We start from the raw sequence: 14,108 nt of genomic DNA, 5'->3' as shown, positions 1-14,108 counted from the left end.
TGCAGATGACTGAACTCAGCTCAATGTTATTTTTACCCAATCTCCCCTTAGGTATTACATTTATGCAAGATGTTCATTAAAGCCATGCATCATTTTCATAACTGCGGGTTTCCCTCGTAAGGCAGAGGAAAAAAAGAAGAGAAACACAGTCCCCCTCTGGACTATAAATATCTTTGGTGGTGATACACCCTTCTGTACGCCTCAGTCAAAGACAAATCTAACCAGCAGCTTGGATGAAATAGGGCTGCATACTTTATTGTGTAATTACATAATGTGCACATCCAGACAAGGTTATGGATGTGATGTGGAAAAAAGTGAAAACAGGTATCCCTCGTATATCATACATTCCATTGAGATTTTGTCTTAGAGGAATATGGCTGATCTTCTATCACAGAGACTTTTTTGCCAGACCTATGGCATAATAAAAGATACAGCAAAGCCGAATGAAACCACGCTGTTACACAGGTGCACGTACACAGGAATAATATTTCAGGAATGAAGGTGTGCACTGAATCCAGATACGTTGTGCTGTGACTGCATGCATACGTTTGCCGATTTGCTCCTGTTTGCATAAATGGAAAGCCTGATTGACAGTACGACTTCCCTGTTGACTCAGTGTGATTGAGTTGGAGATGTGAGTGCACTCCACTGGCAGTGTTCTCCATTTGTCACCATCTTGAGCCATGAGATGGTGTAGCAGGCATCCATCGGCCCAGAGAGCTCCGCTCTGCCATGCAGTAATCCCACTCTCAGCATGTACAAGCACGCATATGGCCCCCGAGAACACCCATCTCATGAAATCTAATCCATTGATCCCTCTGTGTGCCAGTCACAAAAGCAGTTAGAACAGGAAGCTGCAGAGCTATGCTATGTCAAGTGTAGCCATCATCCCTCCAGAATTAACAGAGTGAAAGCAATTCAGGATGCAAATATTCAAACAATGGCTTTACATATGAGTGGGACACAGGAAAGGGGATGTGGTGTTAATAATGGAAGCCTTTATAACAAATAATTAGCTTCATCCCATTGTGAACCACATATAACACTCATTTTTGTTTCTGACATTAGAATCAGAAACATTTTTATTGTCAGCTACTATAAAAAAAACAAAAAACGCTAACATTTCCACAATACAAGGCTGTTTTTTTGGTGCGCACAACACTAAACAACGATACACTAGGGGAAACTTTTGTAATGTCATTTTTGTGTGTTAGGTGGCAGCGGTGAGTCACAGTATCATCCAATCTACTTTTCTAATTTTATGACAACAAAATTATATTTTTTTTCACAGCACTGGGTTGTTTCTGCTGTTCCCGGGCCGCCCCCATAGGGGGCAGCTTCTTCTTTTTTTTAAAATAAACTTTATTGGTAAATGACGTAACAAGTCCGTTGACTCGAGCAGCGGGTTTGAAAGATGGATAAAAAGAACAAGGTGGGACAGAGAAAGCTTTGGAAACAAGTACAACAAAATGGATTGGCAACTTGTTCATTAAAACCAGCCTCACGGTCAGAAACAATAAATGACGATGGAACAGGTAAGATGTTTAACTTTGCCTCCAAACCACTGTTCAATTTAGTTATCAAGTCAATGAACTATGTGGCATTGGGGCATTTAACATAAAAAAATTTATAATTTGATATAGTATGATAATAGTATGATTCCCACATAATTGGGAAACTGTGTTTTGGCTCCTCAGAAACCAGATCGAGCAGCTCCAAGCAGGAAGGACTGATCACAGGATACATCATATTATTATATATGTGGGAAGTAGACCTGCTCCTTATGAGAATGAATGAATTTGTTTTTATTTAAGAGTCATGCCCACACGTTCCCAGCCCACATGGGCTTATTTGACACTATATACATTAATAGGAAGCTGACAGTCATGGTACATTTTCAATATAACACGAACATTTCATCAAAGTCAAGTGTCTGGATACAAAGCTTTCCGACTCATTGTCCAGGCTTTTTCAACATATCTTGCCTCCTCCTAACTAAAAATGTCATTTCTAAATAACCAACTCCGCATATGACCTTCTGCCAACAAGGGATGGCTCAATACCACTTTTTCACATCTGATACCAAGGCTGAGGATCGGCCGATACCGATCTGATACAGATCCAATTCTTTTCGTCTTTCTAAAAGTCAACAATACATGGATGTAATTTGCTTGATACTGACATCTAAAAACATCACGTTCACTGTACAACAGCTATTCTGTTGCACCATTCAAATGTTTGAAATAAAATAAAAGTGCAACTCTGTGCAAATATTTAAATTAAATTAAAGAATTGCAGTGTATAAACAGAAAAGTCCCATCATACCTCAATGACATTGCAAAACTCCAATAAATACGTTTATGAATTAACATAAAATAATGGCATCTCCACTAGAATAATGTAGGAAGACACAAGTTTCACACGGCTTCTTAAGACACAATCAAAACAAATCAACTCGAGGCCACACACCTGAGGTCTGTACTACGAAGCGTGATCAACATCTGCAGGATCTCTCTGTTTCCTGGGTTGACTGATCAAGATGTGAAATAAAGCAGGTTAGCAACTCTCTAGTTCAACCCAGACCTGCATGTGCATGTTCACATGAAAGGGGCGGAGTTTGCAGCGTCTGACCAATCACACACACTGAGAAATCCTGCAGCACAGTTTACAGATGACTGAAGGAGTGATTATTCTCTGAGAATATGAAGAATTAAAATGCATTCCTGACTTGTTAGTGCGTGACCTCGTAAGATCAGCAACATAAACACCGGGAGTTAGCCAAGGCTGCGCGCATGGGTGGCGGGAGCTGGTGCAGGAGAACGTGAGGGACAAAGAATCCACCTTGTCCGAGCCCAGCAGCAACAACATGTTGTCCATCAGGTCCACAGCCAAGCCGTCGCCCAAACCAGGCAGGGAGACAGTCTGTCCTCCCTCTCAGCAGCAGACAGGCTGTCCTCCCTCTCAGCAGACAGTCTGTCCTCCCTCTCAGCGGCAGACAGGCTGTCCTCCCTCTCAGCAGCAGACAGGCTGTCCTCCCTCTCAGCGTACAGGCTGTCCTCCCTCTCAGCAGACAGTCTGTCCTCCCTCTCAGCGGCAGACAGGCTGTCCTCCCTCTCAGCAGACAGTCTGTCCTCCCTCTCAGCGGCAGACAGGCTGTCCTCCCTCTCAGCAGACAGTCTGTCCTCCCTCTCAGCGTACAGGCTGTCCTCCCTCTCAGCAGACAGTCTGTCCTCCCTCTCAGCAGACGGTCTGTCCTCCCTCTCAGCAGCAGACAGGCTTTCCTCCCTCTCGGCAGACAGGCTGTCCTCCCTCTCAGCAGACAGTCTGTCCTCCCTCTCAGCGTACAGGCTGTCCTCCCTCTCAGCAGACAGTCTGTCCTCCCTCTCAGCAGACAGGCTGTCCTCCCTCTCAGCGTACAGGCTGTCCTCCCTCTCAGCAGACAGTCTGTCCTCCCTCTCAGCAGACGGTCTGTCCTCCCTCTCAGCAGCAGACAGGCTTTCCTCCCTCTCGGCAGACAGGCTGTCCTCCCTCTCAGCAGACAGGCTGTCCTCCCTCTCAGCGTACAGGCTGTCCTCCCTCTCAGCAGACAGTCTGTCCTCCCTCTCAGCAGACGGTCTGTCCTCCCTCTCAGCAGCAGACAGGCTTTCCTCCCTCTCGGCAGACAGGCTGTCCTCCCTCTCAGCAGCAGACAGGCTGTCCTCCCTCTCAGCAGCAGACAGGCTTTCCTCCCTCTCGGCAGACAGGCTGTCCTCCCTCTCAGCAGACAGTCTGTCCTCACTCTCAGCGGCAGACAGGCTGTCCTCCCTCTCAGCAGACAGGCTGTCCTCCCTCTCAGCGGCAGACAGGCTTTCCTCCCTCTCGGCAGACAGGCTGTCCTCCCTCTCAGCAAACAGGCTGTCCTCCCTCTCAGCAGACAGGCTGTCCTCCCTCTCAGCAGACAGGCTGTCCTCCCTCTCAGCGGCAGACAGGCTGTCCTCCCTCTCAGTAAACAGGCTGTCCTCCCTCTCAGCAGACAGGCTGTCCTCCCTCTCAGCAGACAGTCTGTCCTCCCTCTTATCGGCAGACAGGCTGTCCTCCCTCTCAGCAGACAGGCTGTCCTCCCTCTCAGCGGCAGACAGGCTGTCCTCCCTCTCAGCAGACAGTCTGTCCTCCCTCTCAGCAGACAGGCTGTCCTCCCTCTCAGCGGCAGACAGGCTGTCCTCCCTCTCAGCAGACAGGCTGTCCTCCCTCTCAGCGGCAGACAGGCTGTCCTCCCTCTCACCAGACAGTCTGTCCTCCCTCTCAGCAGACGGTCTGTCCTCCCTCTCAGCAGCAGACAGGCTTTCCTCCCTCTCGGCAGACAGGCTGTCCTCCCTCTCAGCAGACAGTCTGTCCTCCCTCTCAGCGGCAGACAGGCTGTCCTCCCTCTCAGCAGACAGGCTGTCCTCCCTCTCAGCGGCAGACAGGCTTTCCTCCCTCTCAGCAGACAGTCTGTCCTCCCTCTCAGCGGCAGACAGGCTGTCCTCCCTCTCAGCAGACAGTCTGTCCTCCCTCTCAGCAGACAGTCAGTCCTCCCTCTCAGCGGCAGACAGGCTGTCCTCCCTCTCAGCAGACAGTCTGTCCTCCCTCTCAGCAGCAGACAGGCTGTCCTCCCTCTCAGCAGAAAGTCTGTCCTCCCTCTCAGCAGCAGACAGGCTGTCCTCCCTCTCAGCAGCAGACAGTCTGTCCTCCCTCTCAGTGGCAGACAGGCTGTCCTCCCTCTCAGCGGCAGACAGGCTTTCCTCCCTCTCGGCAGACAGGCTGTCCTCCCTCTCAGCAGACAGGCTGTCCTCCCTCTCAGCAGACAGTCTGTCCTCCCTCTCAGCGGCAGACAGGCTGTCCTCCCTCTCAGCAGACAGTCTGTCCTCCCTCTCAGCAGACAGGCTGTCCTCCATCTAAGCAGACAGGCTGTCCTCCCTCTCAGCAGACAGGCTGTCCTCCCTCTCAGCAGACAGGCTGTCCTCCCTCTCAGCGGCAGACAGGCTGTCCTCCCTCTCAGCAGACAGGCTGTACTCCCTCTCAGCAGACAGGCTGTCCTCCCTCTCAGCGGCAGACAGGCTGTCCTCCCTCTCAGCAGACAGTCTGTCCTCCCTCTTTGCAGACAGGCTGTCCTCCCTCTCAGCAGACAGTCTGTCCTCCCTCTCAGCAGACAATCTGTCCTCCCTCTCAGTGGCAGACACGCTGTCCTCCCTCTCAGCAGACAGGCTGTCCTCTCTCTCAGCAGACAGTTTGTCCTCCCTCTCAGCAGACAGTTTGTCCTTCCTCTCAGTGGCAGACACGCTGTCCTCCCTCTCAGCAGACAGGCTGTCCTCCCTCTCAGCGGCAGACAGGCTGTCCTCCCTCTCAGCAGACAGTCTGTCCTCCCTCTCAGCGGCAGACAGGCTGTCCTCCCTCTCAGCAGACAGGCTGTTCTCCCTCTCAGCAGACAGGCTTTCCTCCCTCTCAGCAGACAGGCTGTCCTCCCTCTCAGCAGACAGTCTGTCCTCCCTCTCAGCGACAGACAGGCTGTCCTCCCTCTCAGCAGACAGGCTGTCCTCCCTCTCAGCAGCAGACAGTCTGTCCTCCCTCTCAGCAGACAGTCTGTCCTCCCTCTCAGCGGCAGACAGGCTGTCCTCCCTCTCAGCAGACAGTCTGTCCTCCCTCTCAGCGTACAGGCTGTCCTCCCTCTCAGCAGACAGTCATTCCTCCCTCTCAGCAGACGGTCTGTCCTCCCTCTCAGCAGCAGACAGGCTTTCCTCCCTATCGGCAGACAGGCTGTCCTCCCTCTCAGCAGACTGTCTGTCCTCCCTCTCAGCGTACAGGCTGTCCTCCCTCTCAGCAGACAGTCTGTCCTCCCTCTCAGCAGACAGGCTGTCCTCCCTCTCAGCGTACAGGCTGTCCTCCCTCTCAGCAGACAGTCTGTCCTCCCTCTCAGCAGACGGTCTGTCCTCCCTCTCAGCAGCAGACAGGCTTTCCTCCCTCTCGGCAGACAGGCTCTCCTCCCTCTCAGCAGACAGGCTGTCCTCCCTCTCAGCGTACAGGCTGTCCTCCCTCTCAGCAGACAGTCTGTCCTCCCTCTCAGCAGACGGTCTGTCCTCCCTCTCAGCAGCAGACAGGCTTTCCTCCCTCTCGGCAGACAGGCTGTCCTCCCTCTCAGCAGACAGTCTGTCCTCACTCTCAGCGGCAGACAGGCTGTCCTCCCTCTCAGCAGACAGGCTGTCCTCCCTCTCAGCGGCAGACAGGCTTTCCTCCCTCTCGGCAGAAAGGCTGTCCTCCCTCTCAGCAAACAGGCTGTCCTCCCTCTCAGCAGACAGGCTGTCCTCCCTCTCAGCGGCAGATAGGCTTTCCTCCCTCTCAGTAAACAGGCTGTCCTCCCTCTCAGCAGACAGGCTGTCCTCCCTCTCAGCAGACAGTCTGTCCTCCCTCTTATCGGCAGACAGGCTGTCCTCCCTCTCAGCAGACAGGCTGTCCTCCCTCTCAGCGGCAGACAGGCTGTCCTCCCTCTCAGCAGACAGTCTGTCCTCCCTCTCAGCAGACAGGCTGTCCTCCCTCTCAGCAGACAGTCTGTCCTCCCTCTCAGCGGCAGACAGGCTGTCCTCCCTCTCAGCAGACAGGCTGTCCTCCCTCTCAGCGGCAGACAGGCTGTCCTCCCTCTCAGCAGACAGTCTGTCCTCCCTCTCAGCAGACGGTCTGTCCTCCCTCTCAGCAGCAGACAGGCTTTCCTCCCTCTCGGCAGACAGGCTGTCCTCCCTCTCAGCAGACAGTCTGTCCTCCCTCTCAGCGGCAGACAGGCTGTCCTCCCTCTCAGCAGACAGGCTGTCCTCCCTCTCAGCGGCAGACAGGCTTTCCTCCCTCTCGGCAGACAGGCTGTCCTCCCTCTCAGCAGACAGGCTGTCCTCCCGCTCAGCGGCAGATAGGCTTTCCTCCCTATCAGCAAACAGGCTGTCCTCCCTCTCAGCAGACAGGCTGTCCTCCCTCCCAGCAAACAGTCTGTCCTCCCTCTTATCGGCAGACAGGCTGTCCTCCCTCTCAGCAGACAGTCTGTCCTCCCTCTCAGCAGCAGACAGGCTGTCCTCCCTCTCAGCAGAAAGTCTGTCCTCCCTCTCAGCAGCAGACAGGCTGTCCTCCCTCTCAGCAGCAGACAGTCTGTCCTCCCTCTCAGTGGCAGACAGGCTGTCCTCCCTCTCAGCGGCAGACAGGCTTTCCTCCCTCTCGGCAGACAGGCTGTCCTCCCTCTCAGCAGACAGGCTGTCCTCCCTCTCAGCAGACAGTCTGTCCTCCCTCTCAGCGGCAGACAGGCTGTCCTCCCTCTCAGCAGACAGTCTGTCCTCCCTCTCAGCAGACAGGCTGTCCTCCATCTAAGCAGACAGGCTGTCCTCCCTCTCAGCAGACAGGCTGTCCTCCCTCTCAGCAGACAGGCTGTCCTCCCTCTCAGCGGCAGACAGGCTGTCCTCCCTCTCAGCAGACAGGCTGTACTCCCTCTCAGCAGACAGGCTGTCCTCCCTCTCAGCGGCAGACAGGCTGTCCTCCCTCTCAGCAGACAGTCTGTCCTCCCTCTTTGCAGACAGGCTGTCCTCCCTCTCAGCAGACAGTCTGTCCTCCCTCTCAGCAGACAATCTGTCCTCCCTCTCAGTGGCAGACACGCTGTCCTCCCTCTCAGCAGACAGGCTGTCCTCTCTCTCAGCAGACAGTTTGTCCTCCCTCTCAGCAGACAGTTTGTCCTTCCTCTCAGTGGCAGACACGCTGTCCTCCCTCTCAGCAGACAGGCTGTCCTCCCTCTCAGCGGCAGACAGGCTGTCCTCCCTCTCAGCAGACAGTCTGTCCTCCCTCTCAGCGGCAGACAGGCTGTCCTCCCTCTCAGCAGACAGGCTGTTCTCCCTCTCAGCAGACAGGCTTTCCTCCCTCTCAGCAGACAGGCTGTCCTCCCTCTCAGCAGACAGTCTGTCCTCCCTCTCAGCGACAGACAGGCTGTCCTCCCTCTCAGCAGACAGGCTGTCCTCCCTCTCAGCAGCAGACAGTCTGTCCTCCCTCTCAGCAGACAGTCTGTCCTCCCTCTCAGCGGCAGACAGGCTGTCCTCCCTCTCAGCAGACAGTCTGTCCTCCCTCTCAGCGTACAGGCTGTCCTCCCTCTCAGCAGACAGTCATTCCTCCCTCTCAGCAGACGGTCTGTCCTCCCTCTCAGCAGCAGACAGGCTTTCCTCCCTATCGGCAGACAGGCTGTCCTCCCTCTCAGCAGACTGTCTGTCCTCCCTCTCAGCGTACAGGCTGTCCTCCCTCTCAGCAGACAGTCTGTCCTCCCTCTCAGCAGACAGGCTGTCCTCCCTCTCAGCGTACAGGCTGTCCTCCCTCTCAGCAGACAGTCTGTCCTCCCTCTCAGCAGACGGTCTGTCCTCCCTCTCAGCAGCAGACAGGCTTTCCTCCCTCTCGGCAGACAGGCTCTCCTCCCTCTCAGCAGACAGGCTGTCCTCCCTCTCAGCGTACAGGCTGTCCTCCCTCTCAGCAGACAGTCTGTCCTCCCTCTCAGCAGACGGTCTGTCCTCCCTCTCAGCAGCAGACAGGCTTTCCTCCCTCTCGGCAGACAGGCTGTCCTCCCTCTCAGCAGACAGTCTGTCCTCACTCTCAGCGGCAGACAGGCTGTCCTCCCTCTCAGCAGACAGGCTGTCCTCCCTCTCAGCGGCAGACAGGCTTTCCTCCCTCTCGGCAGAAAGGCTGTCCTCCCTCTCAGCAAACAGGCTGTCCTCCCTCTCAGCAGACAGGCTGTCCTCCCTCTCAGCGGCAGATAGGCTTTCCTCCCTCTCAGTAAACAGGCTGTCCTCCCTCTCAGCAGACAGGCTGTCCTCCCTCTCAGCAGACAGTCTGTCCTCCCTCTTATCGGCAGACAGGCTGTCCTCCCTCTCAGCAGACAGGCTGTCCTCCCTCTCAGCGGCAGACAGGCTGTCCTCCCTCTCAGCAGACAGTCTGTCCTCCCTCTCAGCAGACAGGCTGTCCTCCCTCTCAGCAGACAGTCTGTCCTCCCTCTCAGCGGCAGACAGGCTGTCCTCCCTCTCAGCAGACAGGCTGTCCTCCCTCTCAGCGGCAGACAGGCTGTCCTCCCTCTCAGCAGACAGTCTGTCCTCCCTCTCAGCAGACGGTCTGTCCTCCCTCTCAGCAGCAGACAGGCTTTCCTCCCTCTCGGCAGACAGGCTGTCCTCCCTCTCAGCAGACAGTCTGTCCTCCCTCTCAGCGGCAGACAGGCTGTCCTCCCTCTCAGCAGACAGGCTGTCCTCCCTCTCAGCGGCAGACAGGCTTTCCTCCCTCTCGGCAGACAGGCTGTCCTCCCTCTCAGCAGACAGGCTGTCCTCCCGCTCAGCGGCAGATAGGCTTTCCTCCCTATCAGCAAACAGGCTGTCCTCCCTCTCAGCAGACAGGCTGTCCTCCCTCCCAGCAAACAGTCTGTCCTCCCTCTTATCGGCAGACAGGCTGTCCTCCCTCTCAGCAGACAGGCTGTCCTCCCTCTCAGCAGACAGTCTGTCCTCCCTCTCAGCGACAGACAGGCTGTCCTCCCTCTCAGCAGACAGGCTGTCCTCCCTCACAGCAGACAGTCTGTCCTCCCTCTCAGCAAACAGGCTGTCCTCCGTCTCAGCAGACAGGCTGTCCTCCCTCTCAGCAGACAGTCTGTCCTCCCTCTCAGCGACAGACAGGCTGTCCTCCCTCTCAGCAGACAGGCTGTCCTCCCTCTCAGCAGACAGTCTGTCCTCCCTCTTTGCAGACAGGCTGTCCTCCCTCTCAGCAGACAGTCTGTCCTCCCTCTCAGCAGACAATCTGTCCTCCCTCTCAGTGGCAGACACGCTGTCCTCCCTCTCAGCAGACAGGCTGTCCTCTCTCTCAGCAGACAGTTTGTCCTCCCTCTCAGCAGACAGTTTGTCCTTCCTCTCAGTGGCAGACACGCTGTCCTCCCTCTCAGCAGACAGGCTGTCCTCCCTCTCAGCGGCAGACAGGCTGTCCTCCCTCTCAGCAGACAGTCTGTCCTCCCTCTCAGCGGCAGACAGGCTGTCCTCCCTCTCAGCAGACAGGCTGTTCTCCCTCTCAGCAGACAGGCTTTCCTCCCTCTCAGCAGACAGGCTGTCCTCCCTCTCAGCAGACAGTCTGTCCTCCCTCTCAGCGACAGACAGGCTGTCCTCCCTCTCAGCAGACAGGCTGTCCTCCCTCTCAGCAGCAGACAGTCTGTCCTCCCTCTCAGCAGACAGTCTGTCCTCCCTCTCAGCGGCAGACAGGCTGTCCTCCCTCTCAGCAGACAGTCTGTCCTCCCTCTCAGCGTACAGGCTGTCCTCCCTCTCAGCAGACAGTCATTCCTCCCTCTCAGCAGACGGTCTGTCCTCCCTCTCAGCAGCAGACAGGCTTTCCTCCCTATCGGCGGACAGGCTGTCCTCCCTCTCAGCAGACTGTCTGTCCTCCCTCTCAGCGTACAGGCTGTCCTCCCTCTCAGCAGACAGTCTGTCCTCCCTCTCAGCAGACAGGCTGTCCTCCCTCTCAGCGTACAGGCTGTCCTCCCTCTCAGCAGACAGTCTGTCCTCCCTCTCAGCAGACGGTCTGTCCTCCCTCTCAGCAGCAGACAGGCTTTCCTCCCTCTCGGCAGACAGGCTGTCCTCCCTCTCAGCAGACAGGCTGTCCTCCCTCTCAGCGTACAGGCTGTCCTCCCTCTCAGCAGACAGTCTGTCCTCCCTCTCAGCAGACGGTCTGTCCTCCCTCTCAGCAGCAGACAGGCTTTCCTCCCTCTCGGCAGACAGGCTGTCCTCCCTCTCAGCAGACAGTCTGTCCTCACTCTCAGCGGCAGACAGGCTGTCCTCCCTCTCAGCAGACAGGCTGTCCTCCCTCTCAGCGGCAGACAGGCTTTCCTCCCTCTCGGCAGAAAGGCTGTCCTCCCTCTCAGCAAACAGGCTGTCCTCCCTCTCAGCAGACAGGCTGTCCTCCCTCTCAGCGGCAGATAGGCTTTCCTCCCTCTCAGTAAACAGGCTGTCCTCCCTCTCAGCAGACAGGCTGTCCTCCCTCTCAGCAGACAGTCTGTCCTCCCTCTTATCGGCAGACAGGCTGTCCTCCCTCTCAGCAGACAGGCTGTCCTCCCTCTCAGCGGCAGACAGGCTGTCCTCCCTCTCAGCAGACAGTCTGTCCTCCCTCTCAGCAGACAGGCTGTCCTCCCTCTCAGCAGACAGTCTGTCCTCCCTCTCAGCGGCAGACAGGCTGTCCTCCCTCTCAGCAGACAGGCTGTCCTCCCTCTCAGCGGCAGACAGGCTGTCCTCCCTCTCAGCAGACAGTCTGTCCTCCCTCTCAGCAGACGGTCTGTCCTCCCTCTCAGCAGCAGACAGGCTTTCCTCCCTCTCGGCAGACAGGCTGTCCTCCCTCTCAGCAGACAGTCTGTCCTCCCTCTCAGCGGCAGACAGGCTGTCCTCCCTCTCAGCAGACAGGCTGTCCTCCCTCTCAGCGGCAGACAGGCTTTCCTCCCTCTCGGCAGACAGGCTGTCCTCCCTCTCAGCAGACAGGCTGTCCTCCCGCTCAGCGGCAGATAGGCTTTCCTCCCTATCAGCAAACAGGCTGTCCTCCCTCTCAGCAGACAGGCTGTCCTCCCTCCCAGCAAACAGTCTGTCCTCCCTCTTATCGGCAGACAGGCTGTCCTCCCTCTCAGCAGACAGGCTGTCCTCCCTCTCAGCAGACAGTCTGTCCTCCCTCTCAGCGACAGACAGGCTGTCCTCCCTCTCAGCAGACAGGCTGTCCTCCCTCACAGCAGACAGTCTGTCCTCCCTCTCAGCAAACAGGCTGTCCTCCGTCTCAGCAGACAGGCTGTCCTCCCTCTCAGCAGACAGTCTGTCCTCCCTCTCAGCGACAGACAGGCTGTCCTCCCTCTCAGCAGACAGGCTGTCCTCCCTCTCAGCGGCAGACAGGCTGTCCTCCCTCTCAGCAGACAGGCTGTCCTCCCTCTCAGCGGCAGACAGGCTGTCCTCCCTCTCAGCAGACAGGCTGTCCTCCCTCTCAGCAGACAGTCTGTCCTCCCTCTCAGCAGACAGGCTGTCCTCCCTCTCAGCAGACAGGCTGTCCTCCCTCTCAGCGGCAGACAGGCTGTCCTCCCTCTCAGCAGACAGTCTGTCCTCCCTCTCAGCAGACAGTCTGTCCTCCCTCTCAGCAGCAGACAGGCTGTCCTCCCTCTCAGCAGAAAGTCTGTCCTCCCTCTCAGCAGCAGACAGGCTGTCCTCCCTCTCAGCAGACAGTCTGTCCTCCCTCTAAGCAGACAGACTGTCCTCCCTCTCAGCAGCAGACAGGCTGTCGTCCCTCTCAGCAGACAGTCTGTCCTCCCTCTCATCAGCAGACAGTCTGTCCTCCCTCTCAGATGCAGACAGGCTGTCCTCCCTCTCAGCAGACAGTCTGTCCTCCCTCTAAGCAGACAGGCTGTCCTCCCTCTCAGCAGACAGGCTGTCCTCCCTCTCAGCGGCAGACAGGCTTTCCTCCCTCTCGGCAGACAGGCTGTCCTCCCTCTAAGCAGACAGGCTGTCCTCCCTCTCAGCAGACAGGCTGTCCTCCCTCTCAGCGGCAGACAGGCTGTCCTCCCTCTCAGCAGACAGGCTGTCCTCCCTCTCAGCGGCAGACAGGCTGTCCTCCCTCTCAGCAGCAGACAGGCTATCCTCCCTCTCAGCAGACAGTCTGTCCTCCCTCTCAGCGGCAGACAGGCTGTCCTCCCTCTCAGCAGACAGTCTGTCCTCCCTCTCAGCAGACAGTCAGTCCTCCCTCTCAGCGGCAGACAGGCTGTCCTCCCTCTCAGCAGACAGTCTGTCCTCCCTCTCAGCAGCAGACAGGCTGTCCTCCCTCTCAGCAGAAAGTCTGTCCTCCCTCTCAGCAGCAGACAGGCTGTCCTCCCTCTCAGCAGCAGACAGTCTGTCCTCCCTCTCAGTGGCAGACAGGCTGTCCTCCCTCTCAGCGGCAGACAGGCTTTCCTCCCTCTCGGCAGACAGGCTGTCCTCCCTCTCAGCAGACAGGCTGTCCTCCCTCTCAGCAGACAGTCTGTCCTCCCTCTCAGCGGCAGACAGGCTGTCCTCCCTCTCAGCAGACAGTCTGTCCTCCCTCTCAGCGGCAGATAGGCTTTCCTCCCTCTCAGCAAACAGGCTGTCCTCCCTCTCAGCAGACAGGCTGTCCTCCATCTAAGCAGACAGGCTGTCCTCCCTCTCAGCAGACAGGCTGTCCTCCCTCTCAGCAGACAGGCTGTCCTCCCTCTCAGCGGCAGACAGGCTGTCCTCCCTCTCAGCAGACAGGCTGTACTCCCTCTCAGCAGACAGGCTGTCCTCCCTCTCAGCGGCAGACAGGCTGTCCTCCCTCTCAGCAGACAGTCTGTCCTCCCTCTTTGCAGACAGGCTGTTCTCCCTCTCAGCAGACAGTCTGTCCTCCCTCTCAGCAGACAGGCTGTCCTCCCTCTCAGCGGCAGACAGGCTTTCCTCCCTCTCGGCAGACAGGCTGTCCTCCCTCTCAGCAAACAATCTGTCCTCCCTCTCAGTGGCAGACACGCTGTCCTCCCTCTCAGCAGACAGGCTGTCCTCCCTCTCAGCAGACAGTTTGTCCTCCCTCTCAGAAGACAGTTTGTCCTTCCTCTCAGTGGCAGACACGCTGTCCTCCCTCTCAGCAGACAGGCTGTCCTCCCTCTCAGCGGCAGACAGGCTGTCCTCCCTCTCAGCGGCAGACACGCTGTCCTCCCTCTCAGCAGACAGTTTGTCCTTCCTCTCAGTGGCAGACACGCTGTCCTCCCTCTCAGCAGACAGTCTGTCCTCCCTCTCAGCGGCAGACAGGCTGTCCTCCCTCTCAGCAGACAGGCTGTTCTCCCTCTCAGCGACAGACAGGCTGTCCTCCCTCTCAGCAGACAGGCTGTCCTCCCTCTCAGCAGACAGGCTGTCCTCCCTCTCAGCAGACAGTCTGTCCTCCCTCTCAGCGACAGACAGGCTGTCCTCCCTCTCAGCAGACAGGCTGTCCTCCCTCTCAGCGGCAGACAGTCTGTCCTCCCTCTCAGCAGACAGGCTGTCCTCCCTCTCAGCGGCAGACAGGCTGTCCTCCCTCTCAGCAGACAGGCTGTGCTCCCTCTCAGCAGACAGTCTGTCCTC

This window comes from Blennius ocellaris (assembly GCF_963422515.1).
Source record: "Blennius ocellaris genome assembly, chromosome: 10".
NCBI lineage: Eukaryota > Metazoa > Chordata > Actinopteri > Blenniiformes > Blenniidae > Blennius > Blennius ocellaris.
This window is presented reverse-complemented; position numbering follows the sequence as displayed.